Source organism: Podarcis liolepis (genome assembly GCF_965112155.1).
Source record: "Podarcis liolepis genome assembly, chromosome: 14".
Classification (NCBI taxonomy): domain Eukaryota; kingdom Metazoa; phylum Chordata; class Lepidosauria; order Squamata; family Lacertidae; genus Podarcis; species Podarcis liolepis.
In genome coordinates, this window is record NC_139569.1 from 38,094,950 (window position 1) to 38,122,443 (window position 27,494).

Below are 27,494 nucleotides of genomic sequence, written 5' to 3' on the forward strand. Positions count from 1 at the left end.
GGCTTACATCTCAGCTGTCCACATATTTAACCCTGGTGACAGAAAATCAGATCCCTTCTTTGTCCGGTGGGGTTAGCGGGATCACGGTTATGACATGGATTTCTTAAGAGGCTTTTGGAGAAGGAGGCCACCAAAATAATTTCCTGGATTTTGTGCCGTTTCACACAATGTGCACCAATGGTCACACATCTACCCGCAAGTCCTCAACAGGGTTGGCTGACACACAAGTATGTTCCTAGCTTACTGAAAGCAACATGAATGGGCCACCCTGATCTGAACATCACAGCGGGATTCCCAAGAGTCATGTGTCACAGAAGACACTCCTCTGTTTGGAGATACAGTCATACCTCGGGTTACAGACGCTTCAGGTTCTGCGTTTTCGGGTTACGGATGCACCGAAACCCGGAAGTACTGGAACAGGTTACTTCCAGGTCTCAGAGCTCGCGCATGTTGGGATACTGCCAGGGAGATAAAGTCCATCATGGCCCCCAAGCCGGCTGCTGGACGATCCATCGATCCCTGTAGTCATGCAGTATGAGCTATTAGCGACACGAGTTTCCTGGAAATACCTTGCCACATTCCAGGGCTCATGCACACTCTTATCAGCAGATAATGCACAGCAAAAGTCGCACCCAGGAGAGCATTATTTACAAGTTTTTATTCAGCGTTGATCAGAACAAAGCAAGACATGACTGTTCTGCGTCAGTGTCTTCGACAGAGAGAGAACGAAAGCAATAGCAAACATAAACATCCTGTGAACAGGAAATACGCAGGCAGTGACACAAACATCCTGCTCCCTTTTAAGGTGGAACGGAAATATCCTAACAGCGTATGCGCACAAATGCTAAATCGCACTTTGCACATGCGCAGAAGCATCAAATTGCAACCCGTGTGTGCGCAGACACTGGGCTGTGGGTTGTGAACGTGCCCCTGCACAGATCACGTTCGCAACCCGAGCGTCCACTGTATTCTCTAGTTAATGGTCTGCTTGGTCCATGTTCAGATTAAAAGCAAAGAAGCACAAGAGGATGCATCGAAGTTGCCTGTCTGTAGTTAGCAGCAGAGACTGAGCAGCAACGTGGCTGTCAAGCTTCAGGGAATCAGCTTCCTCCCCCCGTGGCAGTAGATAAGCAGAAGAAAGGAAAAGGAGTCTTCTTGCCAGTTAGAAACTTTAATAATCACAGCGAGAGAACAAAGAACACATCTCCTAGAAATGGCGGGGCTCCCAATTAAGGATCACACCCCTTTCTGTCCCAATTAATCTATGTCACTCCTATGTCTTGTAATCTGACTTTGTACGCTCTGTGCTTTCTGTGTAATCAAACAACCATTGATTAATTATTCTATACTATTCTATACTGCTCACTGGAAGGACAGACCCTGAAGCTGAGGCTCCAATACTTTGGCCACCTCATGAGAAGAGAAGACTCCCTGGAAAAGACCCTGATGGGAAAGATTGAGGGCACAAGGAGAAGGGGATGACAGAGGACGAGATGGCTGGACAGTGTTCTCGAAGCTACTAACATGAGTTTGACCCAACTGTGGGAGGCAGTGGAAGACAGGAGTGCCTGGTGTGCTCTGGTCCAGGGAGTCACGAAGAGTCGGACACGACTAAACGACTCAACAACAACAACAAAATGACTAAACAACAGCATTCTATACTATTCTATTCAAGATAAGGTCAGAGACACATTGGAGATTAAGTAAATGCAAAATTAAGATGAGACAAAGGTAAAGGTAAAGGTGCTTTCGAACTGCTAGGTTGGCAGGAGCAGGGACCGAGCAACGGGAGCTCACCCCGTCATGGGGATTCGAACTGCTGACGTTGTTTGACTATGTAATCAAACAACCATTGATTAATTATTCTATACAGCCCAAGATAAGGTCAGAGACACATTAGAGATTAAGTAAATGCAAAATTAAGCATGAGACTAAAGCACGGGCTAAAGAAAAAGTCCTCCTTTTTTTAAGAAACTTTTTTTTTAAGGCACACAGAAAACATCTGTGTCTTATAAGTGGTCTAATTCAGCAATATTTCACAAGTCCCACCTGTGTTATATTTCCCTGGTCTCTGCCCATCCGTTCCCTGTCACCAGCAGCAAAGTGAATAAAAAGTATAGCAGCTGGTGTCAAAGTATATGGGGGGGAAAGAGCTGCGGTTTTATTGCCATAACAATTTTCTTCAAGACGTTTTAAATGTCCATCGCAGAGAGTCCATATGTTATGTTCCTCTAAGGAGGTGCACTGTATGCCTCTATGTATTGCCAAGATAAATGTGAGGGGTTTTATAGAGTGGCAGAGAAAAGGGGCTTTGTAAAACCTTGTAATTTGAGTGCCTAATAAGCTACTCCATTGCCCCAGGACATCAATAGCTTGCAGACAATTGAGGTGGAAATTGCATTGACAAGTAAGAGGCAGAAGTATTAAAAAAACCCACACACTTTGGGGAATTGAGGATGGTATTCTTCCACAAGTACTGGGCATGGTGAAAGTCAAGGCATGATACACAACATGTAGGCAATATCTGGATTGAGTGTGCAGACATCAGTGATTGTAGTTGCACATCAGAGTTACAAAAGAGCCTTTTTTTCTTTTTTAATGAGCATAAGGCATAACATAGAGTTTGGCTTTCTGCATACACTTCCTTGGCCCAGTATACCTGAAGGAGCATCTCCACCCCCTTCGTTCAGCCCGGACACTGAGGTCCAGCACCGAGGGCCTTCTGGCGGTTCCCTCTCTGCGAGAAGTGAGGTTACAGGGAACCAGGTGGAGGGCCTTCTCGGTAGTGGCGCCTGCCCTGTGGAATGCCCTCCCATCAAGGAAATAAACTACTATCTGACTTTTAGAAGACATCTGAAGGCAGCCCTGTATAGGGAAGCTTTTAATGTTTGATCTTTTATTGTGTTTTTAATATTCTGTTGGGAAAGGTATAAATAATAAATTATTGTTATTACTATTATTATTATTATTATTATTCTCCATTTAAGCAAGCAAAGGGCATTATTTGTCATGGTTGGACTCAGAGGAACGGTGGGAGGAGCCAGCTGTGGAACCCCCAAGGGAAGAAGGCTCAGAGTCCAGGGACTGGTAGTGAGATGGCAGTGAGTCGTCAGAGGGAGAAGACTGGGAGGAGGATGGGTCAGAAGCTGAAGAGGTCACAGGGCTTAGTGAGCTGGGAGAGACTGTGATGGAGAGAAATCCAGAATCAGACACAGAGGCACAAGCCAAGAAGTAGACATGAGTCAGGCTTGAGATGAAGCCAGAGTGCCTCCCCCTCCGGCAGTGACAAGCTCCTCTCACCCCTGGTATCCGAGAACCAGAAAGGGTATGAAGAGGGAGGAGCAAAGACAGGCAAAGGCGATGGAGTCTCAGAATGCTTGGGAAGGACCTGGGGATAGGTGAAGGAGGTTTAGGCAACTGTGGGAAGGGGGGAAATTCAGTCCACATAAAGGCAAGATCTACCAGAACAGGCTGATGTGCTTACTAATCCTGGCCTCCTGAGCAAACCTTGTTTCCTTTAATGAAGAGTTACCATATTTTTTGCTCTATAAGATGCACATTTCCCCCTCCAAAAATTAAGGGGAAATGTGTGTGCATCTTATGAAGCGAATGCAGTCTCCTTGGCTTCAGCGATAGCAACGCGAAGCCTCCAGAGCACAGCGGGAGCTCCTGCCACGCTCCGGAGGCTTTGGGTTGCCTTCTGCTGAAGCCTGGAGAGCAAGAGGGGTCGGTGCGCACTGAGCCCTCTCGCTCTCCAGGCTTCAAAGATAGCCACCTGAAGCCTCCGGAGTGCAGCGGGAGCTCCCTCTGCACTCTGGAGGCTTTGGGTTCCTTCACTGAAGGGTAGGTGCCCCTTCAGCTAAGGCGCAGTGCCCCTTCAGCTAAGCGGGAGGAGAAATGGAAGGGGCTTTGTTTCTCCTGCCGCTTCACTGAAGGGGTGCTGCGCAGAGAGGGAGAGAATTTTTTTTCTTGTTCTCCCCCTCTAAAACAAGGTGTGTCCTATGGTCTGGTGCGTCCTATAGAGCGAAAAATATGGTAACTTCACTGATGATGTGTGATTTATTACTGACCTGCTCCTGACACCCGCTCCTGACAGTATCAGAGACCAAGGACACATTTCAGCCGGGAAGAAACACTTGGAGCGCAAAGCAAGACCAGTGAAGGGCGTGGCCTGTGGAAAGGAGGTGTGGCCTGGGAAAAATTCTGTGGGTAACATAATGGAATCTGGAGGGCAGTATTCTACCCCCACTTACCAGGTTGGTGAAAGTTGAGCTAATTTAGATCTTGCTCATTGCCTTCAATCATGAACCTTCCTTCATAACCTGCCAAGTATTATGGAGCGTGGAATAACTTTTCCAGACATAAAACTACCACAGTTCATTGTTGCATGGTGATCTGTGGCTGTATTCATCTTTCGCCTTCAGCAGAAAGTCAAGCTGGAGTTCTCACGCATGACTCATGCTTACTTAAGGTATGCCCTCCATATGTCTCAGAAGAAACATTTGCTTGGGGAACGGCACTACCTGGTGCTTGAAAGGGAGCCCTTCTTCTTCCTGCCATTAGCACTGTGAACTATTTATGCCACAAAGCAAAAAAAAAAAAAGGCAGAAAAGTTTAAGCTTTGCAGCTTTGAAGTTGAAACCTCAAGCAGATGTCAGCTTGCTGACCCAACACCCCACCTAATGCTTTATTTTGGCTTCCTGCTTATCCTGTCGCCTGTTTTTCTCATTAAGGAGCCTCTCTGGTGAACCGCAGAATCCAAACGCAGACAATCTGCAACATGAGGGTCATCATCCTTTAACAAATTGATCCTTGATGCTCTCTGGCTCATTCTTAGAGCAGAGAAATGTGGGAAGGACACCATTTTGGAAGGTTAGGAATATGTGAGGCTCATACCATCCGACATTTCCTTACCTGAAATCGTGACACGTGTTGCTCCCGGGTGGGTCATGTGACCTGTGCCACACTCTTACCCCAAAAAATGTGGGGTGAGAGGAGCGCAGGGTGAAAGAGTGGGGCAAGAGCACAGCGCTGGCACTCTGAGTTCATCATAGTGTCGTATCAGAGTGCTGGACCTTCGACACTCTGCCACGACTCTCCTCATGAGTGCCAGAGTGGGAGTCTTTTGGTCCACTGCTCTGGTGCAAGGACTTGCATCAGAGCACTGGACCAAAAAAAGGGGACACCTGGAAATCAAACAGAAGCTGGGATTGGGTTCTGTGATTCCAGGATATCCCACTTAAAATGGGGCAGTTGATGGGTATGTGCTTGTTCCTCAGAAGCAGTGTTTCCCAAACTTGGGTCTACATCTGTTTTTGGACTACAGTTTCCATAATCTCTGACCACTGATCTTGTTAGGTATGATGGGAGTTGTAGTCCAAAAACAGCTGGAGACCTAAGATGCTGAGAAGCATCTATATCTAGCTAGCTCATTGGTTTTATATAAGACCATGCTGGACCATGCAAAGACTCATCTCGTCCAGCTTTCTGTTCTCACAGCAACCAACTAGATGCCTCTTCTGGGAAGCCCACAAGGTGGACATGAGTTCAACAGCACTTTCCCTGCCTGTGATTCTCAGCAACTGGTATTTTATTCATCCAAGGACTTGCCGCAGTTGGAAACTTCAGCCATTTCAAGGGCTGGTGATGAAACACAGAGGCAGTTTGCTGGAACATCAGACTCTGTCATCGCTTCTGTTTTACTGGCTAGTGATTCTGGGCTTGATTAAAGGTGTTGCTGGTACTTACCTTGAAAGTCTTCTGTGGTTTGGGATGGAGATGTGCATCACCAAAAGCGCAACACGAGGACACAGATTTGTAAAAAATCTGAATATGCTAATTTATTGGTAGAGTGATACCTAGGGATGGAAGAATCTGGTGATTTTAGTTCATTCCATTTCTCCTCCTTCCAATTTTCAGTTCAGTTCTCCATATTTCCTCAGCAATTTTCATTTTTGGGGGAAAAAATCCTCGTGAACTCTTCAGCATTTTTGTGCAAATTTCTCCTAATAAGTACAATTTTGTGTGCAGTTTTGAATAACTCAAATATTTTTGGGAGCATTTTCTCACAATATAGTGCATTTTTGTATGTTATTTTCACAGATGTATCCATATTTAAGTTCTAATATATGTGCTTTTGTCAATGCTGGTTGGTTGAAGAATTGTAAATCCAAAGTAAGAGCACAGAAAAATACAGCCTTCACATCTCCTCTCTGGAATAATAATATTAATAAAGCCCCTGTTGATTAAGAATCTCACTTTCAGCGATGCATTCAGAGATCAACCGCGTCCACTGTTAAAATACGGCCATCAAAGTCTGAGAATTCACATATTGCTTATTTTGGAGGGCTTTGGTGTAATTGCAGAAATTTTCAGGAAACCCTACTCCGCTTTGCTATTTTTAAACTTCAGGAATGCAATAAAAGCTGCTCGCCACTTAATGGAAATAAATGATTATTGATTTTCTCACAGTTACTACGAGCCAAGTAAAACAAGCCTTAAATCAGGACTGGGAAAGCGGGACAGTATGGCAACAAAGATCCAAAGATACATAACAGTCTGGATAATGGTTTAACAACAAAGAACTAGCATATGATTGACTAGTACATTAGACCCACAGCTAGATCAAAATAAATAATGGAAGGGTTCACTGCGGCAAACAATATAGACTGCTATTATACCGCTGTATGGATACCACAAAGCAACCGCAAAAATTGTTTGCTGTCAATCTCTTTTCCTATAATGGCAACATTATTGGATTCATCAAGGGCAGGGTTCTCCCCCCCCCCCCCCAAATTAGATTGCCATGCTGGAATACAGGATTACAAAAAAACCTGGTTGGTATCCAACTGAGTCCCCATCTGCACTATACATTTGAAGCAGTATCATACTGCTTCAAATAGTCATGGCTTCCCCCCAAGAATCCTGGAAACTGTAGTTTGTTAAGAGTTATTAGGAGACATCCGCTACACCATTCCCCTCACAGAACTACAACACCCAGAGCTCCCTGGGAAGGAAGATTGACTGTTTAACCACACTGGGAATTGTATCTCTGTGAGCCAAATAGGGGTCTCCTAACGACTCTCAGCATCCTTAACAAACAACATCTCCCAGAATTCTTTGGGGGAAGCCATGTGACTGCTTGCGAGGGACACGGGCGGCACTGTGGGTTAAACCACAGAGCCTAGGACTTGCTGATCAGAAGCTTGGCGGTTCGAATCCCTGCGACGGGGTGAGCTCTCGTTGCTCGGTCCCTGCTCCTGCCAACCTAGCAGTTCAAAAGCATGTCAAAGTGCAAGTAGATAAATAGGTACCACTCTGGCGGGAAGGTAAACAGCATTTCCATGCACTGCTCTTGTTCGCCAGAAGCAGCTTAGTCATGCTGGCCACATGACCCGGAAGCTGTACGCCGGCTCCCTCGGCCAATAAAGCGAGATGAGCGCTGCAACCCCAGAGTCAGTCACGACTGGACCTAATGGTCAGGGGTCCTTTACCTTTATGTGACTGCTTATAAAGTGATATGATTCTGCTTTAAATGTATGGTGTAGCTGAGGCCTAAACCACACACCAGTTTGAGTCCATTGAATTCAATGGATCTAGAATTTTTTTTCCCTTTTCTCATGGTGATCAGTATTGTTTTGTGTGTGTACACACACACACACACACACACACACACACACACACACACAAAATAATAATAATAATGAGTGGTATCCAATGTTCTTCATACTCAGAATAGACTCATGGGAATCACTGGGTGTAAGCAACTTACTGATCTCAGTGAGTCTTCTCTATAATATTGAATATCATCCCTTATCTGTATATTATTATTATTACTATTATTATTATTTACACAAAACATATTGATAACCAGGCAAAAAAGGAAATTAAAGGGCAAGGAAGGAGAGTAAGTTTTTTAAAAAACATTTTCAAAAAGACTGTTTAATACAGTTTAGAACAGGAAGAACAAAAATAAATGGCTTGAATTCTGTACATGCTTTCTGAGGAGTAAGCCCTGTGGACTATACAAGAACCTGGTATTCAGAAGCAGACTACCTCTGAATATGGAGGTTTCACATAGTCACCATAACTAATAGCTGTCAGTCGTTCTATCCTCCTCCATAGCTCTAGCCCTCAGCTCCAGCTTGCTGCTTTTAACAGAGTGCCACTATTTTCCTCCTGCCTACGCCATCCCCATCTGCTCAACCCTGCTTCATCTCCGCTAACTATCTCTGTTGAAGGAGGGGCTCATACCCACCTGCTGGCCAACACAGAGTACTTGCTTTGTTAATCTCCCATTACCTTCCTTTTGTTCTTCCTAATGGCTCTTTTCCCAGGCGATTTCCTGAACATGGGAACCTGAGCCCAACAATTAAGTGTCTGACTTACATTCTACCACTTACTTCAATTCTAACACTTACTAAATCCAGGAATTTAGGGAAACCTGGCACCTACAATTCATAACAATCCATTTCCTTGTCATGCAGAAGACCCCAGATTCTGACATCTCAAGGTAAGGCTGGGAAAATCTGAAACCCAGGGGAGTGCCTGTCACTCCATGTGGAAAATACCGTGGTAGATGGATGAACAGTCTGTCTCAGCGCAAGGCAACTTCTTTTGTTTTGAGTATCTCTCTCCAGAATGGTTCAACATGAGCATGACAGCTTGGATTTATTTATTTCTTTAAAGTGAGAGAACACAGGTAAAAACATCCCAAAACACTGGTGTTTTTTTTAAAAAAAAGAAAAGGAACAATAGTGTCTCAAACAATACACTTACATGTTGTATTTCTGTTTCTTCCTTGGAACTGAACCTCTCCTGCCATTCTAATAAGAAGCAGAATGATAACAAATTACACACACACACACACACACACACACACACACACACCACTTGCCAGATGAAAAGGATCCAAGCTCAAGTCACACTCCCAATTTTTTTTTTAAAAAAGTCATAAAAGCGCCGCATTGTTTGAAGTCGGAGACCCAGCAAGGAACGAGCTGCTTTCATATGCGATCGTTAGCCTCCTTCCTTTTCCCTTTCCAGTTGCCCTTCGGGGCGCTCCCCTTATAAAAGTGACAGGACGGGTTAGATCGGCAGCAACTTCTGATTAGCACATGGCAAGCTCTGCTTCTCATTAAGAGGGATCACTTTGCCGTGAGCCCTCGTCGTCCCAGGTAGTTCCAGCCATTTGTTTCACGAGGCTCATCTGGCAGAGAGATCCCGGTGTCTAGCTTTCCTTTCTGTTTTATGATTGCAAGGTTTTTACACACACACACACACACACACGTACGTTGGTCCTTCTGGACCTTGGTGAAATAAGGATCCTTCAAAGCAATACTGGCCCACCCTTCATACTGGGATGTTGAATTTTAGGCCCCATTTAAAGCACTATCACACCACTTTAGGCAGCCTCCCTCCAAACAATCCTAGGAACTGTGGGGTTTTTATAAGGTTCTAAGTAGTGATGTATGGAAGTGAGAGCTGGACCATAAAGAAGGCTGGCTGCCGAAGAATTGATGCTTTTGAATTCTGGTGTTGGAAGAGACTCTTGAGAGTCCCATGGACTGCAAGAAGATCAAACCTATCCATTCTGAAGGAAATCAGCCCTGAGTGCTCACTGGAAGGACAGATCGTGAAGCTGAGGCTCCAATACTTTGGCCACCTCATGAGAAGAGAAGACTCCCTGGAAAAGACCCTGATGTTGGGAAAGATGGAGGGCACAAGGAGAAGGGGATGACAGAGGATGAGATGGTTGGACAGTGTTCTCGAAGCTACCAGCATGAGTTTGAGCAAACTGTGGGAGGCAGTGGAAGGCAGGAGTGCCTGGCATGCTCTGGTCCATGGGGTCATGAAGAGTCGGACATGACTAAACAACTAAACAACAAAGAGTTGCTAGGAGACCCCTATTTGCCTCACAGGCCTACAGTTCTCCAAGGGGTTTAACAATCAAACCTTCTTCCTAGGGAATTTGGGGAATTGTAGCTCTGAGGGGAATAGGGGTTCCCAGGATTATTTGGAGGAATCCACGACTGCTTAAAGTGGCATAATACCGCTTTAAATGTATAGTGCAGATGCAGCCTTGGTGTGGAAGAGCGAAAGGGGCTATTTAGAAACCATATGGACTTGATGCTTCTTGTATGAATGTAGCAACATGACTGTGGAGCAGTTGCCCTATGGCCAAAAGAAACCTTCCTCTTCCCTGACATAAATGCTTACAAATGCTGGCATACAATATGAAATAATGTTATTATTTCCATAATTTATTTATTATGACATCCTCTCACACCCTCTTACACAATTTGAAAAGGATTGCGCACAAATTCAAGCTTATCTTGAAATTTTCAAAAAATTAATCTCCGTCAGCGTAGGTCATTTGTTCTTTATTTTATGATTATATTTTTTTTGATGTGTTAATGATTTTATTATGATTATTATTTTATGTGTTGATGGGTGAAAACAACAGTATCATCAACTTAAAGGGCAAAAAATAAAATAAAATCAGATACTGAATTCTGGCTATACTGTTGCACAGTATAATCATAAATACGCCAAGTCCTGGTTCATCTTGTAATTTCAGCTACAAGGAATCCGAATTTTCCTTCCTGGAAGATCCAAATGTAAGAACCTTGTTCAATTCGCAATTCAGTGGTACCTCGGGTTACATACGCTTCAGGTTACATACGCTTCAGGTTACAGACTCCACTAACCCAGAAATAGTACCTCAGGTTAAGAACTTTGCTTCAGGATGAGAACATAAATCGTGCTCTGGCGGTGCGGCAGCAGCAGGAAGCCCAATTAGCTAAAGTGGTGCTTCAGGTTAAGAACAGTTTCAGGTTAAGAACAGACCTCCAGAACGAATTAAGTTCTTAACCTGAGGTACCACTGTATAGCCAATTACAAATATATTATATATATGCATCTCTCTCTCTCTCTCTCTCTCTCTCTCTCTCTCTCACACACACACACACACACACGAAAACAACACACGTACACACATCAATGGACTGGACTTCCAAATAATTCAGCTGGTCTGAACTTGGAGATGGGGACCTTTTCTTTTTTCCCACTTCCCAAAGCCCCAAAAATAGCACATGAGAAAGATTACAGCCATCTTACTACACAAACAAATGCTTTTGCCAGCAGTTTGACAAGCTTGGCAGCAGCACTAACAAAAAACACTGAATAAAACAGAAACTGAAAAGGGGAAAAGGAGGGGTGGGTGGGAGAGACGCTGATGGAAGTTTGAGGGAGCAACACCAGGTTTATTCACTTAAAATACCCGAGCCATTAGGTAATATAGCTCAGAAACACTTGCTCATTCAATAAATACATGCCTGTTTGCAAAATAAAGAAATAAATTAAAGAAAAGCAGGGAAAGTGTTCCACAGTTCACCACACTTCATTGTTTCCCTCGTTTTCTTCTGGATTCAACTTCCAGATGCAGGTCACTTTTATGCTTGAAAAGGTAAGATGGAAATTTTCTCAGTTCCCAAAAATGAGGAGTAGGAATCCTCTAGGACACCCAGCAAATTTGATGGCAAATTCTTCTGGCCACACCTACTGTACATTTAAAGTACAGGGCTTCCTCGAAAGAATCCTGGGAACTGCCGTTTACCCACCACCGGGCTACAACTCCCAGCACCCTTAACAAACTACAGTCCCCAAGATTTTTTGCGGGGAGCCATATGCTTTAAATGGGTGCTACGGGTGTGCCCTGATGAGTATGAATCTAGTCAGCACAGCACCATACTGCAAAAGAAGGTGATGCTTGCCAGAAGCCCAAGGGATGGAGAAGTACCCAAAAATCCTTTGGAACAAAGCCTAGGGGAAGGGGAACCGGGCATGAAGACTGATCACATTCAGTGAGTATGGGAAAGTAGAAAACTGAGAGGTGGATCTATACATGGGGGGCGGTGCTATAAATAAGTCAGAAATTAAGTAAAGGTAAAGGCACCCCTGACCATTAGGTCCAGTCGTGGCCGACTCTGGGGTTGCGGCGCTCATCTCGCTTTATTGACCGAGGGAGCCGGCGTACAGCTTCCGGATCATGTGGTGAGTATGACTAAGCCGCTTCTGGCAAACCAGAGCAGTGCACGGAAACACCGTTTACCTTCCCGCCGCAGCGGTACCTATTTATCTACTTGCACTTTGACGTGCTTTTGAACTGCTAGGTTGGCAGGAGCAGGGACCAAGCTCACCCCATCGCGAGGATTCGAACCACCAACCTTCTGATCGGCAAGTCCTAGGCTCTGTGGTTTAACCCACAGCGCCACCCATGTCCCTCAAGTCAGAAATTAGTTATAAAAAAAACACCCTATGGAAAAGCGCATATAAAAATTTCCTGCTCTCTGGCGCCATCTGGTGTTGCATGTTTATAGCGCATTGAAATCATTTCTTTACTAATGTAGCTGAGTCCTGGGATTTGGTGGTGGTCGCCATGCCCCTTTCCCAAATAATGCTCCCGCAATGCCTGCTCTGCACTCTTGTCAAGTGCTTTGCCCCTAAAGGGCCACTTTGAACTCACTAAAGGGTGCCCTGTGATAATGTTCCTTGCTTGCTAGATGGTGTGTGTGTTTAGAACCATCTGCCTTCAATGGCTGAAATGTAGCCTAAAGCCTGCTACAGAAAAGAAAGTGGCTTCTATGGCTCCACCCACTTTTGTCTTTGGCCCCTCCCACCACTGAGGTGTGGCCCCCAGAAGGTTGCTGATGAGGAAACGTGGCCCTTGGACTAAAACCTTCTGCAAACATTATCTCTCCAGAACCAGGAGAAGGAATTAACCATGCACCAGTCTCCAGAGAGATAATGTTTGCACAAGCTTTAAATCAGAAACAAAATGACGTACTGCAGGTTTAATTTAAGAGGAAATAATTCAGAGAATGAAAACCATTTGGTATCCTTAAATAGTTTCTGGAAGGTTGTTCGTGGGGTAGAAAGATGAGGTCTATTTCTTGTCGCTAGCTTCGGATGAATCAAGGGTATATTTAGTGCGGTTATTTGCACATTGTCAAAAAGCGGAAATGCAACTGCAAAAGGGAGAACAGAACAGGACAGAGATTTGCATAATATCTGCCTATGCTTATGTATATGTAGAAACACACATTTAGAAACAACGGCTGTAATTTAAATAGAAATACACCTCTCCAGAATGGGGAAGACTATGTTCACACCATATGGTCATACCTTGGTTGTCGAACGCCCTGGAACTTGTACGTTTCGGCTCCAGAAGGATCGGAAAGTGAGTGTTCCAGTTTTTGAACAATTTTCGGAAGCTGAACATCCGGCGCGGCTTCTGCGGCTTTGGATTGACTGCAGGACACGCCTGCAGCCAATTGGAAGCTGTGTCTTGGTTTTCGAACAGTTCCAGAAGTCGAACGGATTTCCGGAATGCAGTCTGTTCGACAACCAAGGCACGACTGTGCATTGAAAACACATTGATACTACTGTAACAATTATGGCTTCCCCATAATAATCCTTTGGACTGTGCTTTGTTAAGGGTGCTAAGAGTTGTTAAGAGACCCCAAATCAATCCCTTTTCTCAGAGAACTCGGGGTGTTGTCATTCTGTTAGAGGAATAGAGGTCTATTTTTAAGACCCTTGCTGCGTTCCAAATGTAGCAATGTATCCGTGTTCCTTGGTCCCTTACTGAAGAATGCTTGAAATATGTCTGTAAGTGCCCCTGACGACATCATTCATAACCATAGTCTTGGATTGCAGAGCTAATCTTTTAAACAAGAGGCAGGGAAAATTCATTTCCCTGATGTTGTGGGACTCCAAATCCCATCAGTCTCTGCCACCATGGCCAATGATAGGGGGTGATGGGAGTTGGAGTCCAAGCTTCCATCAACATTCGCAGGACTACAGCTTTCCCACTACAGTGGTACCTCGGGTTACATACGCTTCAGGTTACATACGCTTCAGGTTACAGAATCTGCTAACCCAGAAATAGTACCTTGGGTTAAAAACTTTGCTTCAGGATGAGAACAGAAATTGTGCTCCGGCGGCACAGCAGCGGGAGGCCCTATTAGCTAAAGTGGTGCTTCAAGTTAAGAACAGTTTCAGGTTAAGTACGGACTTCCAGAACGAATTAAGTACTTAACCCAAGGTACCACTGTACTGTCTTAGACATTAAGAAGGAAATATAGATAGCTCCAGGTGCACAGATTCTACTATCTGCAGAAGAAAAGGGGGGGGGGGTATTTTGTGTGAAGTGAGAAGGAAACCTATCCCAAACCAACAGCTTTCCAATTCATCGGACTCCTCTTATCTCCCTGAAAAATTATTGATGAGTAAAACAGATGCTTTTCTGGGAGCTTCGTGCTGAAATATGAGAGGGACTTGTGTTTGTCTGTGTGCAGCAACCATTCCTGAATTTGAAGCAATTTTTAAGGAGATGGATTTTGATAAGCTGGGCCTCCCAGCTTTGACTGGATGCTTATCAGCTATCTGTTTGCTTGAATTGGATATTAAATCTAGAAAGTGATGCTGCTGAAGAACAGAGAGCTACTGAAATATTGTACTAATATTAATGGTTGCTGTAAACAAGTCGGAGCATCCATTGGCTCTCCTTGGCCGCCACCACCAGCCTCCTCTTTTGGACTGCTTGTAGTGGCTACTGGAAAGAGGGAGAGGCTGTGGCCGTCATAGGCCAGCCCCATGTGACGCACCAGCTCTGAAGGGCAGTCCACCCTAAGCAGGAAGAAAGGGGGAGTACAGTGGTACCTCGGGTTACAGATTCTTCAGGTTACAGGCGCTTCAGGTTACAGACTCCGCTAACCCAGAAATAGTACCTTGGGTTAAGAACTTTGCTTCAGGATGAGAACAGAAATTGCGCAGCAGCAGCGGGAGGCCCCATTAGCTAGACTGGTGCTTCAGGTTAAGAACAGTTTCAGGTTAAGAACGGACCTCCAGAACGAATTAAGTTATTAACCCGAGGTACAACTGTAGAGTGGATTTCAAAGAGTTCTGATTTTTTGATTTTTTTAAAAATGCTTTGTACTTCCGCGTCTAATCGTGCCCCTTTCTAAAATTCACGATTGGTGAGTGTTTTACTTCTTGTAAACCTACCAAAGAATAAAATAAAATAAAATCAGGATTAGGGTTGGTGTTGTTTTTTTTAGGGAGGATGTATTTGCTGCGTCCTGTTGGTGACACTCGTCCTTCTTCCGATAGGAAATGCTGGAGGGACAACGACAAAAAAAAATATGGGGGTGTCAAGAAGGTTCAGTTGTGGGGGAGTGAGAAATGTCCCTGTTTTCATCCGTTCTCTGTGGCCATCTGCAGGGCGCTTTATTTTGACATAGAAATAAGACACAACAGCACTCTTGGGCTTTAAGCAGGCCACAACGTTATTGTGTTGGAAGGTTTCAGTGTAGGCATTGGGTATGTTGCTTAAAATCAACAAACCCACCTACTGGTTGGTGATTGGTGGGCTTGAGCATTTTTACAGATTGCATCAATTCCAGGCAACCCTCCAAGCTCACCATTTAGGGGTGCTATTGCCCATCATCCCCCAAGCCAGGAGTCTGGACAAGAAGCTCCTTTTAAGGGGATACCCTGTTATCATGGTGTGGGAGGGGCCACCACCCACTTCCTTAGACTAAGGATCCAAGCCAAAGCCTTATATGCCACTCAAACTGCCCCTTCCTTGCCCACAGTGGGGGGAGGCTTGTAAGTGCAAAACAGTCCCCTTGGCCAACTGGTTGGTTTTATAAAATGTTACGGAAAAATCTAGGTGTGAGGCTGCTCTGTCACCCAGCTCGTCGGGCAGAGCCCGCGGGTCCCTGCGGAATAAAGGAAGGAGTCCAGCCACCAACTGGAGCAAATAGCCGTAGATCAGTTTATTGCGCAACAGGCTCAAAGAGGAATTTTGAACCCTGAGGATGGGGTGACAAGGTGTTAAGTACTGAAGTTCTCACCCTGGGCCAGCAGGGGGATACTGTAGATAGTTCAGGTCCACATATGCAAATAAGGGATCGAAAGTGACGTTCAGTGATTGGATAGTTACAGAAAGTTGTTACAGTTACGTTGTACTGGAGCTCTATATAAGCAGGCTGGCTGACCCTTCAGTTCAGTTCAGTTCTGTTCTGACCTGTGAATAAACAAGAGCTGCTTGGAGAATCGCTGTGTCATCTGATATGTTTACCCACAACTTAACACAAGGACTTTTAATACTTCCCCATCATATTCCAGAATACAGTTCATACAGCATCATTGCTACATCATTGCTACATCACTGACATGTCACAAAAGGGGAGGGGTTAACCTTGGCAAGCATGTCCAGACAAGTCCTTGGTACAAGATTAGCATAAGCAGACATGACAGGGCAAGACTCAGGTATAAAATTAGCATAGACAAATATGTCTTAAGTACCCACCACCCAAAAGTACAATAGAAGTTCCTTTGCATGTCTGGAGCCCGAGACAAGTCAGGTGATGAGATTTGGCTTCCCTTGGCTAAGAATGAGCCCAGCAATTGTCACCTCTGGGAACTTCCTGGAGTCCTTTTTCAAGGGGAAAATAGCTTTGGCATGGAGGAAACTGGCAAAGGAGTTGATTTTATATTATTTTTAAAGCTAGGTAACTTCCCTGAGCTGTCAAGTTGAAAGGATACATTCAGGCATAATATCTGTAACATTTAACTTTAAAGATGTGCCCCCCCCTGTAATTTCCATAACATCACACACGTATCTTCAAGGCACCCTGAGAGAGCTTAAGGTCACTCAGCAGGAGACCCCGGGTTAATGGGCCCACTGTAAGGGTGACACATATCTAGGCCAACAAATTGTGTCCAGCAGGTTTCCCCTGCTGGTCCAAAGGGTCTTTACCATGAGCACCCACTTGTTAGTGTTCTGATCTTGTATTAAATGTATTTGTTGCTTTGGCTTTTTAATTATCTTATGCATACGCCTATATTTCAGGACACACACCCCCTCCAAAAAAAGCCAAAGACCACGATTTTCCAATTGACTTGCCTAAGATCGAGGACAAAGCGCCACATTTCGGAAATTCCCCTGGGCATCAATTCTGCCTTGGAAAATCCGGACGTATGGCAGCCCTAATACATCATGGTGGTTCATAAGGTGATTAGTAAATCAATAATGATGATGATGTTAAAAAAAATAGTAGCAATAATTTATATCCCTCCCTTCAGCGTAAATATTTAGTGGTTAACAGCAGCCCACTTCTTATTCTTGCTCTGATGCATAGCATAGAAAGACACAGCTGAGGAATTTCCAAAGTGGAGTTTTATGCTACACGAGGGGTCTACAGTTTAAAGATGATTTGTTTTATTTTATTTTGGGTGCCGGGGGGGGGGGACCTTCCTGAGTTTGCTCAAGCCTTTGGACATGTCTTAAAGTAGCACTTTGGGATCTAGCCCAAAGAATCTCATTAGTAGGGCTGGTTTGTTTGCAGGAAAAGGTCCCTGTCTCATAAAGACCTGGGGAAAGTACAGGGAAGATTTTGGTCTGGGAATAAGTCCTGATCGTTATTCTTTCCCCTATTAAAAAAAACAAAATAAAAAGACACACACCCTTTTCTCATGTCATGTGCATTTAATTTCACTGTATAGGGTAATCCGGTGGGGCTTCAGATTGTGCCAAGAAATATTTTCCCTGCTCCTTTTATTTCCTCAGGTGAATAGCGAAAATTAGAAAGACAGGGGGAAGATGAAAAAGGACAGGCAAGGGATACAGAGGTCCAAGAAAGTTAAGTAACACCAGTCTAAACAACGTGGTCTCCCGCCCCTTCTTCTTCCTGGCCCGTGCAAGGAGCAGTGATTATTTATAACAAGGGAAGCATCTGTCTTTGATTAGTATTTTCATGGAGACTGCAGACTGTGGAGAAATTACTATGTGCGAGGGACGGCCGCCATCCTGCAGCCTCACATTCCAGCAAACCAAATTCATCATTCTCTCGGTTTGAATGCCCCACTTTGCCCTAAGTGGAGTACATCACAGAGTGCGAAGTTTGTGCCAGGAAATTCGTCAATAAATAGACGAAGCTGACTTATGCAGAGTCAAGCCCAGAGCTGTCCACAATGGAGCAGCATTGGCTGTCTGGGATTAAAAGCAAGAGGGTTGATCAGTTCCACCTAAAGATTCTGGGGGTTGGAACTGGGACCTTTTGCATGCAGAACCACTGAACATATTGTGACGTTAAGATATGAGAGTGCTGGAGGTGAAATAGTTAAACAGGTTACCCAATCAGAACCCAGGGGGTGGAGTCAGAGGGACTATAAAACCAGCTCTGCAAGGGGCAAAGGGAGGAGTTCGTTGGGAGGTTGGTTGGAGTGGAAGTGAATTGGGATAGAGTCTGTGGGTAGTTGAGTTAGTTTAGAGAAATAAGTTGAGTCAGGAACGGTTAGAAGCTAGGAAGACAAGCAAATATCTGAGAGGTGGTTTAGTGAGTGAGAGCAGGTAGCGGAAGTTATAGGTCTGGATAGGCACCCTATGATTGTAATTGACCAATACCGTTTAAGAAACCACACGCTTGTTAAACTGCAATAAATAAACAGAAGTTTATGTTCCAATTTAAACCTGACTGGACTCAGTATTTTACCAGGTAGGGCCTGGGTGGTGGCAGCGAGAAATCTAGTGGTGGCACAGGGATCAATAGATGGTGAAACGTCCGGGGACCCTGTGTGATCGCCACACATATAACCATGGGCTTCTCCAAAGAAATTCTGTTCAGCTTGGGATCTTCTGCATGCATAGCTGGGAGTAGGCCCCAATGAACACAGCAGAGCTTAACTCTGAGTGAATTCGGATAGGATCAGATTGTTAACTGATGAAGCAGGGGAAGCAGTGAGATCATGCAGTGGTTTCTCGGCAAGCATGAAAATTCAAAATCTTTTGTGAGGATAACTATGAAAGTAAATAAAATTTTAAAAAACTTTTCAATGAAAACAGAGAACAGAGTTGTTGTATTTTTGTATAGGGCTTTAAAAGAGCTGAAGGCATTGTTACCTATAGTACAGAAAAATTATGTTATTAGCATTCATTGTTGCTGCTGCTTTCAATCTGCAAATGAAACACAACATATGTTTCCCCCCCTTCCATTTGCCCAGTGTTTCCTGGGCGTGGAACAACGTAATGACAGATGAATTTATGCCATTAAATTATGTAAGTTAGGTAGTTTTTGGTTCAAGGCGAACTGCAGCAGCATGGAAACAGCGCTGCAACTGACAAACACAGGGCAGAAGAGAAAATGATGCCTTCTTACACCCCCCAAGGGTGATTGAAAAATTCTCTGAAATATAAAAAATGCAAATTCTCTAAAATAGCAGTGATCTCTCAAGGCTAGGGCAGAGATCAGGTTTCCAGACCTAGTTTTGCATTTATTTATTTAGCCTCCAGGGGACAAATCCATCTCCATGCGAACGGAAAAGTAGCAGTGTGCAGGTCGGCTGGAAGACAGAAATTACTTACCTACCTTCTCCCCCACCCCACCCCAAATTGCTGACAGCCTATCTTAGCTGGGAGCACAAATTGTAATTTACCCACTTGGTTCTTGACTTTCAGAAACAGCACCAGAGAGGACATTTCGTAACCTGACAGGCAAGCCACATCCCAAGGTGTAGTTGCCCATCAAAATCCGTGCGACTGACAGCGCTTTCTTAATGCGTCTCTCCTTCAAGTCATGGTGAGACATATAGATTTGATGCTCAAACATTTTTGCATTTGATATGGTGCCAGGTGATAGCAGCTTGTCACTGGCAGCAAGCCTCCTGCCTCTCTGCTTCAAATCACCCTGAGCAAACTTGGACTCTGCAGACTTCCTTTTAAAAAAAGTGTGTGGGGGGGGAGAATTCAAGCCCTGGAACCAAATATGGTTCCCTTGAGATCTCTGTCTCTTGCCCTGAGAACTCTCCCAAGACCCTTTCTTACATCCCAAGTGTTTTCTCCTGCCTGGAAGGTGTCCCAGAATGCCAGTACTGTCTCTTGCTTGTCTGGATGGATGAGAGAGAGGAGACTGTGAGTGTGCATGTCGAAACTAGCCTACAGTACCAAAGTAAAAGTTGCACATACGGCTCCACCCACTTCTGTGTCTGGCCCCGCCCACCACTGGCTTATGGCTCCCAGACGGCTGAAAACTCTTTCCTTTTTTAAACATATATATAATTTTTGTTAGATTTTCTGTTTTACCATTTCAAATACTCATTTAAACGTCCTTACAACATCAATGACTTCCCTTCTTCTCTTTCCACGGTTCATTTTGCATACCCTAAATCCCTGCATATTTTACATAAACAAAACTATTCAGTATTCCATTATTACGTCCTTATTTACACTGTTGAATTTATCGTTATGCTGCCAGCATTTTCAAGTGTACACAATTTCCCCCCATATAGTCAATAAGCATTTCCCAATCTTCTTTAAACGTATCTTCTTCTTGTTCTCTGATTCTATATGTTAAGACTGCAAGGTGCGCATATTCCATCAGTTTAAGTTGCCATTCTTCTTTAGTTGAGACCTCGCTCGTTTTCCATTTTGGGGCTGCAGTAGTGGCATACATAAAGAACCTTTTCTGACACCTGGGAATTTCCATCTGAATTATCCCCAACAAAAAAGGACTCTGTTTTTTGGGGAAGATACTCTTAAAATGCTTCCCTAACCCTGTTTTAATATGTATAACGGTAACTGGGGCTCTGGGGTTGTGGCGCTCATCTCGTTTTATTGGTCGAGGGAGCCAGTGTACAGTTTCCAGGTCATGTGGCCAGCATGACTAAGCCGCTTCTGGTGAACCAGAGCAGCGCATGGAAACGCCATTTACGTTCCCGCTGGAGTGGTACCTATTTATCTACTTGCACTTTGACGTGCTTTCGAACTGCTAGGTTGGCAGGAGCAGAGACCGAACAACGGGAGCTCACCCCGTTGCGGGGATTCGAACTGCCAACCTTCTGATCGGCAAGTCCTGGGCTCTGTGGTTTAACCCACAGTGCCACCCGGGTCCACATTTCAGTTTAAAATGTTGTAAATTAAAACAGGGAAAACGGGTAGAGAAAAACGGGACTCCATGTCACCATCTGGTGGCACAATGTTATATCGCATATACAACGCATATAAATAGCTTTTCCTTTACCAGTCTAGCTGAGTCTTCAGAGAGTCTTTTAAAAATGAGATTGAATGACATCATTTCCTTGGCTCGGGAATCCTTCAGAGTCACTGTCTGAACTGTGATTAACTGGACACTCGCCTGGTTGTCACACTGGAAAACACAACTTAAATCACTCCAAATGAAGATATTGGAGCACTTCCAATTAATTTGCCCATGCGTGTGCACTGAAAATAGTAGATCTATATGAAAGCAACGCATGAAAATCTGCTTGATCACTGCAATGAATATCTAATTATTATTATTGTATAAGATTATTTTATAATCTTCAAAGGAGGCGTGGCTATGAGGGGGAGTGACTGTGATTATTACAAAGGGACACTGAACTTCTGAATTTGCCACTACACTACTGGCCAGAAATGTAGTATATATGGAAAGCTAGATTTCTGAGGTTATGTCTTATAGCAGTACTGGATGAGATGATGTAATTCTGGTGGAGGGACAATTGTGGCACATCAGGATGTTGATAGAGAAGGGGGAAGATACATCTATGTCGAAGTAGAAAACTAGCACAGGAGGGAGAGAACTGGGTTACAGTCTTTGTCCCTGATATCTGAGATTTCTACTTGCAGGGAGTTCTTCTAGATGAGCATTCAAAAACAGGATTTCCTACCTGCAGCCTGAAATGATGTGGTCCATTCTGCCAATGCACTTTGTTTCATGCATACAGACAATGAATAAGAAAGTTTATAGGACAAATATATATGTGAGTCATTATTTTTATTTTTATTTTAAATCTTTGTTGATGGGGATACAATTGATTGATTTTTATTTTATTTTTTTACATTAAAGGTTTTTGATGAAGGACATTAGAATGTTTCCTAGGAAGCATGGAGAAGTTTTATGGCTTTAATTTCCCCCCTTCAAAAGATGCTTCTAATTTTTATGAGAATAAAACTGAAATATTGCAACATTATTAAGATTGCCTATGAAGGAATAGTTAGCAGCGGTTGTGTCTTTGAGTGTGCATACCAATGAGGCAGTTCAAATCAAGGGCATGTGACGTTAATGCTAATGAAGGGAACCACTCATGTTCAATTTTATTACCGTCTTCTGCAATTAGAATTTTTTGAATTATAAGCCCCAGTGCCTATGAAGAGCTCTCCGCAGTTCCCTTAATGCTGGGCTCTCACACCACCCAGCTGCATCTGTTTACTAAGTACAATGCCTGGTCTATTGCAGATCTATTGATACTGACTTATGTGCTAAAGTAGCAATGCTAGCTGGTTGTAATATAATAAACACTGGTCAATTATGTTATCCCCTCCCACTCCCAATGCTGATATTCAACTTAGCTGCCTCTACATTAAAACACATGGGAATATTGGAACTGTTAGACCAGATGTGGAGAGTCTTTGGACACCCAGATGTTCCAGAATCACAACTACCATCATCCCTGGCCATTGGGCCAAAGGTACTGTATCCTGTGGGAAGGGGACTCACTGGTTGAGGAAACCTTTGCAGCAGGAGTCAGGGAAGGTTCAATAGTAGCTTTTGTCTGTGAAGAACAGGTTATCAGAAACAGCAGCTTACAGCTAGGGCTTGCTCCACATGCCAGATGTCAGGGACTGGTTGGATGATGAGGAATGGTGGAAGGAACCAGCTGGGGAACCACCAAAAGAAGAAGGCTCAGAGTCCAAGGAGTGGTGGTGGGACAACAGAGAGAGGAGAGAGGGAAGACTGGGAAGAGGAGGTGTTGGAAGCTCAAGAGGTAACAGGGCTTAGTGAGCAGGGTGAGTCTGTGGTAGAGAGCAGTCCAGGCTCAGAGGCAGAAGCAGAAGAGGAGGGAGGCGAAGAGACAGTGATGGATCAGGTTTGAGAAGAGGCACGGGTGTGTACCCCTCCTGCTGTGACCAGCTCCCTTTCCTCCTTGGTATCTCAGAATCAGGAGAGGCATGAAACTGCGTTAAGTGCAGGTAAAACATACAGGTAAAGGACCCCTGGACAGTTAAGTCCAGTCAAAGGCGACTATGGGTTGCAGCACTCATCTCGTTTTCAGGCCGAGGAAGCCGGCGTTTGCCCACAGACAGCTTTCCGTGTCCTGTGGCCAGCAGGGCTAAACTACTTCTGGCACAGCGGAATACTGTGACGGAAACCAGAGCGCATGGAAATGCCATTTAACTTCCCACCACAGCGGTACCTGTTTATCTACTTGCACTGGCGTGCTTTTGAACTGCTAGGTTGGCAGGAGCTGGGACAGAGCAATGGAAGCTCACTCTGTCGTGGGGATTTGAACCGCCGGCCTTCTGATCAGCAAGCCCAAGAGGCTCAGTGGTTTCGACTGCAGCGCTACCATGAGGCCTCATGCACGCATTTAACATCGCATCTAGCTTGACTCTTAGATCCACGCCACTTCATAATGCCAGCTTCCATTACTGACTTGGAGGTAGCTCATGGTCTCCTTGATAAGGCAATCTGATATCAGCTAGAATTGTAGTTCAGACAAACCGTTCTGAGCTGGTCCAGTCAGGTCATAGTCTAAAAGGTAGAAGGAAACACAGAACTCACACATATATGCCGGGTTTAGCATTTCAAAATCTTCCTTGCTTTCGTAAAAAAAAAGGGGTGGCATTAGGAAATAAGCCAGGCATGATCAAAGCACTGTTCTGCTTACAATCACTGGCGGAGGAAGAGGGGGTGGGGGAGCACATCGCCCCCAGCAGTGCGATCCTGGTGGGGTGCCATCGTGGCTGCCCCCCCCCGCCTGTCCTGGGACCAGGCCCCTGCAGACAGCGCGCCACCCCTCCCCCAGGATGTGCGCCACGCCCCTGCTGGCAGCGTGTCACGCCCCCTGGGAGGGCACCAGACACGCCCCCGCCTGCTCTCCGCCCCCCCACTGCCGGAGCATGAAGCCCTGCCACTGCTCACAATTTGTGTTACAGTGTTGTGGCATAAATAAAAGAGTAATTTGTCGCAAGCCACATGGCTATAAACCCTGAATGGCGTTTTACGTTTAGCAAAGTCATGGGAGGTCTGTGTAAACAGTAATAAGTCCCATCAGCGCTTATATACGTTGAGGGTCATTGTGTTTTCAGTGTACCAGCCGTATTCATTATGACTATCATTATGATGTAATATTTCCATTAATCCTTTCTGCTAATTGTGTTGTTAATCCATTCTCAGCCTCCAACGTTTCTAGATGGAAGAAAACAAATGCTCCAGCCGGTGTTTGATAAAGATACACATCAGGAATACAACTGCATTCTGTTGTAATTGGGTATTGGATCATAATTAACCCCAAGAGGCAAAATGCATCAATAATGGGTATATGTGACCCCTGTAAGACAAAGTATCAGATAGTGGGCTGTATCCAGCTAAGAGTGTCCTACTCAGAGTAGGCTCAACTGAAATTGAGCTTAGTCACAGCAATACATTTTGGTAGGTCTTCTTTGAGTATGGCTCCATCTTCACGGTACATTTATAGACCCTACAAGTGTCCCTACTTTCCAGGAACAGTCCCGGATTTAGAAAAGCTGTCCCAGTTTCTGATTTGACCCCCGAATGCCCCGCATTTCCTTAGGATGTCCCTATTTTCATTAGAGAAATGTTGGAGGGTATGGTGTTAGGTGACTCCTGAACCGCGAAGATATGTAACAACACAACCTTTAGAAGACATCTGCATAGGGAAGTTGTTTAATGTTTTATTAGGTTTTTATAGATGTTGGAAGCCACTCAGAGTGGCTAGGGCAACCCAGTCAGATGGGTGGGGTAGAAATAAAATTGTTGTTGTTGAATAGGACGTCCCTATTTTCATCAGAGAAATGTCAGAGGGTATGTATTTAAAGCAGTATCATGCCACTTTAAATAGTTATAGCTTTCCCTAAATAATCCTGAGAATTGTACAGTGGTACCTCAGGTTAAGTACTTTATTCATTCCAGAGGTCTGTACTTAACCTGAAACTGTTCTTAACCTGAAGCACCACTTTAGCTAATGGGGCCTCCTGCTGCCACTGCGCCGCCGGAGCACGATTTCTGTTCTCATCCTGAAGCAAAGTTCTTAACCTGAAGCACTATTTCTGGGTTAGCGGAGTCTGTAACCTGAAGCGTATGTAACCTGAAGCGTATGTAACCTGAGGTACCACTGTAGTTTGTTAAGGGTGCTTTATGCACTGGACAAAAGTTGCTGTTTAATACATGTCAGTGACAAAGGATTAGGAACATTAGAAGAACCTTCTAGATCAGGCTGGTGGCACGTCTAGTCCAGCATCCTGTTTCCACATTGGCCACACAGATGCCTGAGGGAACACTGAAAACAGGATCCGAGCACAAGATGGAAGTACAGTTTCTAGCAACTGGAAGCTACATGGAGTTTTTACTTCCCTTCACCCTTCCCCTCAAAAGGTAGCAGCCCAACTAAGGCTTTGGCCAAAATTCCAATAACTTTTCTTCCCTGAGGGGAGTGGGCGGTAGGCAGACACCTGCTTTGATATTTAATGGACAGCCAATCGTTTGCCAGCATTCCTGTGGAAAAGATGAAGCGCCTTCATTTAAAAAGGGGGGGGGATAATAAAGACCCACCTGGCTTAGCCCCCAAAACAACATTCATAGCTATTCACATAGCAGGCCATTAAAAATAAGCTTCCCCATTACCACTAGGAACCAGCTACAAACCATCCAATATGGGCTGACTACATTGTATATGTAAAGAACATGAGCTCTCTAGATGAGTCTTGGGAACAGTAGTTTTTGAAGGGTGCTGGGGATTGTAGCTACATGAGTGGTAAACTACTTTTCCCAGGATTCCCAGGATTCAATGTTAACACACTGAACTCACACTTACCTGTGTGTCATACCATAATGAAAGGTTAAGCATCTTTCTGAGAAGTGAAAAAGATGAGTTTCAGAAGAAGATGGAAAGGAACGACTAGAAAATACTATCAATGTTGATGTTTTCTGGGGTTCCGTGAGATGCAAGGGGTTTTCTGGGGTTCCATGAGGTGAGCTCCAGTTGCTCTGTCCTAGCTTCTGCCAACATAGCAGTTTGAAACAACGCCAGTGCAAGTAGATAAATAGGTACCACTGAGGCGGGAAGGTAAATGACGTTTACATGCACCCTGGCTTACGTCACAGTGTTGTGCAAGAAGCAGTTTAGTCCACAGGACCCGGAAAGCTGTCTGTGGACAAACGCTGCCTCCCTCGGCCTGAAAGCGAGATGAGGAACCCCATAGTTGCCTTTGACTGGACTTAACTGTCCAGGGGTCCTTTACCTTACCTTTTAATAAGTCTCTGCTTCCCATGCCACCATTTTGAATCTGGATGAAGGTGGTAGAAAAACAAAGGAAATCCTGTGCAAGCCTGAAATCTACCCATGTCTGCTCAAAAGCACTACATAAATGCTCAATACAGGGCAGGCCCACGAAAGCCAAGATGGAAGATCCAAATGCTCCCTCTCCCCTCCAGTCACAACGAATATGGTGCAACTAATTATCATGGAGAATGCTGGCACACAGAGGAATGTGTGCCAAGCATCCGGCTACACCATCATGCTTGTTTCAGAGTTCTCAGGAATGCTGACTCCATGTAATTAACAGCATTAGCCGAGAGACACCTAATCACTGCAGGAAGAGACCTTGGCAATACTCCCGGGGCAAAGCCACAGCATTCCCAAGAGCGATGCTCACACGCCAAATGATCACTTGCGGCTCAGGATAATTACCATCAGATCCTGAAGATTCCACCTGGGAGGTCTGATGGTAACCACAGCTATGGGGCTATGGTTGTGATGCCACACAGGGGTGGAGAACCTTAGTCACAAGGATCAAATCTAGTCCTTCGGGGTTGTCTACCTGGTTCTCAGGCTACACTTCCTCCAGAGCTGAATGTTGGAAGATTCAGAATACAGTGGTACCTTGGGTTAAGTACTTAATTTGTTCCAGAGGTCCGTTCTTAACCTGAAACTGTTCTTAACCTGAAGCACCACTTTAGCTAATGGGGCCTCCTGCTGCTGCCGCGCCGCCGGAGCACAGTTTCTGTTCTCATCCTGAAGCAAAGTTCTTAACCCGAGGTACTATTTCTGGGTTAGCGGAGTCTGTAACCTGAAGCGTATGTAACCCGAGGTACCACTGTAGACAAAAGAGAGGACTTCTTCATGCAGCTCATAGTGAAACTATGGAATTTGCTCCCCCAGGAGGGAGTGGTGACCACCTACTGGGATGGCTTTAAAATAAGATTGGACAAATTCATGGAGGAGAAGACTATTGGTGACTAGTCATGATAGTTAAGCTCGGGCTCCACAGTTGGAGGGAGTTATACTTCTGAATAGCAGTTATAGCACTGGATTTGGCAGGAGAAGACCCAGGTTCTAATCGCCACTCAGTGAAGAAGCTCACTAAGTGACCTTAAACTGAGTCACCCTCCTTCCCTCTAAGCCAGCGG

The 27,494-nt window shown here is 44.7% G+C and overlaps 2 long non-coding RNA genes across 2 annotated transcripts; one reads left to right on the forward strand and one right to left on the reverse strand.

Moving 5' to 3' along the window:
• Nucleotides 1–4,541: 4,541 nt before the first annotated feature.
• Nucleotides 4,542–8,827, reverse strand: LOC310693420. The gene is made up of 3 exons (XR_014519159.1): nucleotides 8,779–8,827; nucleotides 8,571–8,680; nucleotides 4,542–4,572 (listed from the first exon to the last, which is right to left on the reverse strand). It is a non-coding gene; the product is annotated as an uncharacterized lncRNA (long non-coding RNA).
• A 6,897-nt stretch (nucleotides 8,828–15,724) lies between these two features.
• On the forward strand, nucleotides 15,725–18,357 carry LOC310693794. Its single transcript, XR_014519389.1, has 3 exons — nucleotides 15,725–15,897; nucleotides 16,165–16,338; nucleotides 17,639–18,357. It is a non-coding gene; the product is annotated as an uncharacterized lncRNA (long non-coding RNA).
• The last annotated feature ends 9,137 nt before the right edge of the window (nucleotides 18,358–27,494 follow it).